Genomic DNA, 6,425 nt, shown 5'->3' on the forward strand with positions numbered 1-6,425 from the left:
AAATTGTGACCTTAGTTTGATGAAACATTATATTTGTCCCTGCCTAAAACATAAAAACAACAACAACAAAAAAAAAGGCCAAGAGAACAATTTAGTGTGAGTTTCAAACTGTAATCTATTGTTTCCTGTTTATCTGCACTGGTTACTTTTAAAGTTCAAAGCCCAGCCTGAGACAAGAGCTATACAGGAGGTCTTTATCGTTGCTGGGACAAAACATTCACTTCTCATTGACAAAGGCTCTTGTGGGCATTAAAATGTTCTCAGATTCTTTCTATTTGATGATAAAATAGACATGCTGAAATGTTTCATGTATCGCCATGAAGCAAATGCTTCTGCAGAGTTTTCATGCAAGTAAAGGTAATAATTCACTCCTAATCCGTGAGTGTGAGCAGTTTTACAGATGGAGTGATTGTATGACTGAGCCTTGAGTCTCCTTTTAAAGGTAACAAGCAGTAGTTTCAAAAGGCCTCTAATAAACATGAGACTGTATCTATTAATTAGCTTGGCTCTTAATTTTCCTCCCAGTCTCCATGCTTGTGTTCTGTGCAATGTGTGAAGCCTCAGTTTATGAAGCAGAGTTGATTTAAGTAGCCCCAAAAGTATAGTGGGAAAAAATGATGCATTCAATCAATAAAATTCCCTTTTTGAACTGATTGTATAAATAGTTGGCATTGGTTTATCACTTAGTCTCTAGCCACTTCAGTCCTGTGTGTTGTTTTATGAACCATAGATATACCTTGTATATCCAGAGGAAAGTTTTTGGTCTTAATCAGTCAACTTGAAATGAATTCAGGCCCCAGGGGGAGATGATATCAGAGGTGTGATGGGTTTCCAAGCTGAAATAAATGCAGAAAGAGCTCCGGAGAGGTTTTGTGGGTGGGAGGACTTCAGTGTGTGCAGTGTACAGGGTAGATCTCGGTTGTGTGCATCCCAGAGGCAGAGCCTTGCCAAGTGCCTGTGTCCAGTCTACAGTGCCAATACTCAGCAAGGAGGGAATGAGAAGGCTCTTTTTAAATGATTTTATGAGCCTTTCACACCCTCTTACTCTTCCTGCTGTGCTCTTCTCCCTCTCCCCTCCATTTTGTCTTTCTCCTCCCACCCACAGTGTGGCTCTGATTCTGCCTCAGGCTAAGGTGGTCTCCATCCAGCTCTCCCAAGTGCCCGTACATGCTGTTCACTCACCAGGTCAGAGGGTGATCTTTGGGTGTGTGGGAGGTATTATTCTCTTTCTCATGTCCAACTAATCATGGCTGCTGCCTTTATGGACAAGCCAAGTCTTGGTCAGCCAAAGGAGTGGGCAAATACATTTTTCTCTTCAAAACTTCTTGGCAACAAGAAGAACCTACAAATTGGTCCCTGAGGGAACTCCAGCAAGACCTGCAGGATCACAGTGGGGCTGGGTTTACCTCCTCCACTTCTAGTCTCAGGACTGAGGGAAAAGATTATCTGAGCTGCGCAAAAAATATCTAAGTCAAGGGGAAGGATAGAGGGGTCTGTGCAGCTATGAAGGAATGTGTTGTTTAATGAAAACATGTCCACCCAGCAGCATTACTGTAGATGTGGAGGCGAGTCTCCTGAGCTGTTCTCTTCTGTTTAACTGTTGGTAAATGCTTAAAGAGTTCCAGCCTCTCTGGATGCTGCTTCTTTTGCATGTTCAAGGTGAATTAAACAAAGATTAAGGATCTAAATTTCCTTGTTTTCCTTTTCTCAAAAGAAAATCTTGAGCAAGATACCAGCAGTCCTTTGTTCTCCAGGAACCTACCAGTCAACCAGAACATTGGGTCTTTCTAGTCTAATTCCTGCTGATCTCACTTCAGGTGCAGACACCAACCTTTTGACAGCCTATTCCTCAATAACCACTATTTATCATCCCTGGATGCCGCAGGTTGACTCTGAATCAGTGCCTGCCAATGTCTCCTGAGCATATTAGCACACCAGTTCCTCTCAAAAATAGAAGGAAAATGTCACATGGTTGGTTGAGATTTCTGAAACTCATTCACAAGGGGAGAAGCCAACATGCAGAATGGATGCTATGCTCTCCTTGCCTGTATAGTCATCTGCATGGAACTTTTCTGTGTCAAGAAAACTGTGGGACTTTCCAGGGACTCAAGGGGGGCTTAGCTACTGGAGACACAGAGCCAATGTGGGTGAAAATTACATTCAGAGAAGATGTAGATACTAATCACTCTGTACCCATGGCTCAGAGAAGTGAGAATTACTATGCTCTTTTTTCAAGTCAGCAATGGGAGGTCAAGAAATTGCTGTTGGATTGAGCATTTTTGGAAAGAAATCCAAAATGGGTCTTTGAAAAAGCCTTCTGTGCCTCAGAAGGGCAAATATGAGGGGATGGGTCATAGCTTGGTTCTGCTGTGGCATGTTGAGAAGTGATGAGAGAAGTGTTCCTGTTGTAAAAAAAAGGCAAAGGATCAAGCTTTTCATCGATGACGTGAGAGCAAGACTTTAACTGAAAGGTGACTAAGATCACCAGAGACTCTCATGCTTGCAACAGCTCAAGAAGCGATCTGGTTCTTCGAGGGGCAGAGCGCACAGCAGCACCCACTGTAGCTGGTGAGCAGAGGGTGACTCAGCTGGAAAATGACTTTCCTTAACTGCTGGGTTTGGAGCTTTATGCCAAAACTCCCAGTTTTGCAAATATCAGGTCTACTGGTTCTGTGTGAATTGCTGTGCTCAGACAGAGATGACACAAGCACAGAGGGAGATGTTCTTGCATCCAAAAACTGCTCAGGGAGCAAACAGTGGTGTTTGCTGTGAAAATGGGGCAAATCCACTTGGCAGGGTAAGTTAATCTTGTCACACAGTGCAGCCACTGCCTTTCTTCCTCTGGTAAGGCTAATGGCCAGGCACCAGCCAGATGTATAAATACAACGAGTCTTAGCTCTTCTAGAAGACACTTGGCTGAGAAGTCAGGTCCTGACAGTGCTGCAGGAGGTTCCGCTAGCACAGGTGAAGGTGGCTGAGCAGCTCAGCATAGGAGGCATTGCTGCAAGTGCCTCACTGAGCGAGCCTGCCCCATGGAGCAAACCAACCCTGAGCAATGCAGACATTCATCCCCTGCTCACAAGCTGCTTCCTGAGCACGATGGAATGGGAGGCGTTGAATTGAAAGAAAGTCCCAGATTTGCACACTGTAACTGAAGGAGAGTTTTCAACATTCAGATTTTCCACCACAATCTGCAAAATTTTTAAGAAAAAAAAAAAAAGAACAAAGGAATTTTGTCTTTCCTCTCTCTTGCCTTAATTTTAACCAGTTTTCTTGGAATCTGTATAACTTTGGGGATTAAATTGAGCACTGCATGTGTGTTTTCTGTACATGCAATTAATAAATGCTTGTCTTTCAACTCTTTTAGTAAGCAAAAGAAAACAGAACCGGATTAACTTTGCTATCCTCCATTGAAAATGAGTTCCCCTACTGAGCAGCAAGCACAACTGTGGAATACACGTTACTTCCTTAATACACTGGAAAAATATTCTTTGTTGGACTTATGCTATTTTTCCTAAATTATTTTGCTTGCCTTTGTTTTGTTTTGTTGTTTTGTTGTGTTACAGCCAGAAGGGACAATCAACATAATTTCTGTATACCAACTGGACACATATATTTATTTCCAGTAACTTTAATGAGAGCCAGGCTTGTGTAAAGAATCTAAGGGTGAGTTTTTTCCTGCTCCCTCTCACATCAAAAGGAAAATTTTCATTGACTTCATTACTGCTGGGTCAGGATGGAGTAAGATATTGGGAAATAACCCTTGGAGAAAAAAAAAAAAAAAAAAGTAGCATCAGCAAGATGCTATAGTATCATTCTCTTATCACGGGTCACTGTCAAATTTATATAAATGTAAATCACTAATTGCACTAATATTTTGCAGAGGACCTAATGCAGCAGCTATTTGATGAAGCAGAGGAGTAGCAGAAGTGCAAGAGAGGAATCCTCCCCATGCTTTTATGCAAGTTTCATCAAGTCCAGGGAAGCCACCGAGTTGGAAAGACCAGTGCCCTTCATTAATGCGGCACTACAACAATGAATAAATCAGTATGTCCTTCAAACTCCCGGCAGTTGTCCAGGCCAATGCGCAACATGATTGTAAGACGAAGGGAAGGAAGGCAAGGAAGTCCTAGAGATTAATCAGATAGTAAGGGAAATTCCTTAGCCCTTAGCACAAGGCCTTTTCCCTCCCTAGCCTCCCCAGGAACCCACTGGGGCCAGATTGCCCCTGATTTGCAGCAGAGATAAGGATGCCCTGGCCATGGCCAGGTGGACAACAAACACAGCTTTATCTTCCCTGCCATCCGCAGCCCACGATCAATACTCAGTCATCATTTCAATGTCTTGCAGGAAGGATCTGTGGGCTAAGACACCCCGTTGTCCCTCCATTCACAGCCTTAGATGTTCCTGGGTCACATAAGCAGGGTCTAGAAAGAAACAGGAAAAACTCTTACTCAGGTATGAGCTGGGCCTCCACAGCCAAAAGGTGACAAGGGAAAAGGCTCGATTTTGACTGTGTTTGTTTTTTCTTGTTTGTAAAGTTCACTCCTCAAAGCCGCCATTGGAGAGCAGTTTCATTCTGTGTGCTTTCCTGTAGGCCTGGCAGGAAAACAGAGACCAAAAGAAAGGGGAAAAAAAGAGTCTGATGCTGGAAACATCTGGATTTTTTAATGTGCTTAACATCTCGGGAGTGTCTGTTTTTGTTTGTCCAATAAATTCAATACTTTTCCCTGAAATATATGGGAGCAGGAAATATATATTAAAGATAAGCATTCCTGTTTAAACTCAAGCTTGGGTTATTAACAGCAGCGCGGCTGTGATGAGAAGCAGCAACGTGATAATCTGTATGAGCAATATTACGCTATCTCTCAGCCTCCTCATTGTTAGCTGTAATCGTTGTGCAACCCTGACCATCAAAGGGAAGATAAGATCAGATAAGCAAACTACTGTTGTGATTTTGCATCCAAGCTATTTAAGTTATAATTATTACTTTTCCTATCTTTGGTTAAACTGATGGTGAAAATATATATATTTTTTTATTTACACACACACATATATAGATATATCTTTTTATATATATGTTTATCTTTGACCTATCAGACCCCTAAGAAAATGTATGTGCAGGTATATAGGATGTCAGGAGAGCCCTGGTTAAATTGCTGCTGGCTCACACACGATGCCTTCACCATCCAGAGGAAGCCACCTGCAGTATTTTGGGTCCAGATGAAAGATGCTGGGGAGGAGCTGTTGGAATGGCAAAAACTCCTTCAAGATACGAGAAACACTGACGTGAGCAACTGTCTTCAGTCTGTGAACACTGATGCGGAGCTTACAGTCACACAAACTGTGGCTGCCCCATTCCCCAAAGGAGTTATAATTTTTGAGCCCCTAAATAATCCTGGCTTGGCAAAGTGAGTGGACAGGTGGCTGGAAACACCTCCTGTGCTGCATCTTGGATGCCCATTCCAACCAACAACCTCAAAAAGGCAGATGGGGCCCATAGGAGGACATCCCACAAGGCACACTTCTTCATCTACCTGCAATACCTGCAAAAGCAACAGAAATTTGGGTGCTTACCTACATCTTATCTGAGCTAGACAGAATTCCTTTGTTTGTAAAACCAGGGGTCGATCCCATGCCCAGAGAGATAACTGGAAACTTCATCACCAATTTCAGCTGAAAGAGGCTCACACCCTCACTCTGTAACTTTCTTGAGGTCGAGTTTGCTTCCTATATTTCCAGCACTTCTGCTTCTGGTCCTGACTGGAACAGACTTTCTTGTGGGTATGTTTGTACTTCCCAGTCATTTGCATGTAATTTTATGCAAACATTTTTATCACAGATCAGTTCACACAACCACAAGCTGTGTTTTTATTTTCTCTGTCAGCTGAAAGCTTCGTCTACTTTGCTTTTTTTGTCTCCTTGTTCCAGTATGACTACATCAAAGTAATTGCACAGGTGCAAACCCTGACTCTAGATGCTGTGTTTGTGCAGCAAAATGTTTTGCTTTCCATGTACCCTGTGTTGGTCTGAGCCCAGGTACCTCTCGTACCTTGCCAGCACCAGCACCTTTCAGAGCTTCAATGAAACATATGCATAATTGCAGTAAAGCAAACCTTGGGCAGGCAAGCAGGCCTTTGAGACATTTACTGGGGCAAGATAGAAACAAATTCTTTACAAACCAGGTGATTCTTGTGTTGGTGGACCATTTCTTCAAAAGGCCGGAGTCAAGAAAAAATATATATATATAAAATCTCCCATTGGCCAGTCAGTGACATATGTGCACTTGAAATGTCTCCGCAGTGGCTGTCCCCAGATAGATGAGAGGACAAATGCTGGTGGACACCTAGGCTGGTGGAGCAGGAGCAGACCATGCAGGACCCCATCACGGGTGACAAAGAAGCCCAGCAAGCTTTAATTTAAAA

General features: G+C 43.0%; 1 long non-coding RNA gene across 1 annotated transcript; it reads right to left on the reverse strand.

Annotated features, from left to right (window-relative positions):
* Positions 1-3,588: 3,588 nt before the first annotated feature.
* Positions 3,589-5,716, reverse strand: LOC311445701. The gene is made up of 2 exons (XR_014698591.1): positions 5,578-5,716; positions 3,589-4,427 (listed from the first exon to the last, which is right to left on the reverse strand). It is a non-coding gene; the product is annotated as an uncharacterized lncRNA (long non-coding RNA).
* Between the last annotated feature and the right edge of the window lie 709 nt (positions 5,717-6,425).

Source organism: Aythya ferina (assembly GCF_964211825.1).
Source record: "Aythya ferina genome assembly, chromosome: 16".
NCBI classification, from domain to species: Eukaryota; Metazoa; Chordata; class Aves; order Anseriformes; family Anatidae; genus Aythya; species Aythya ferina.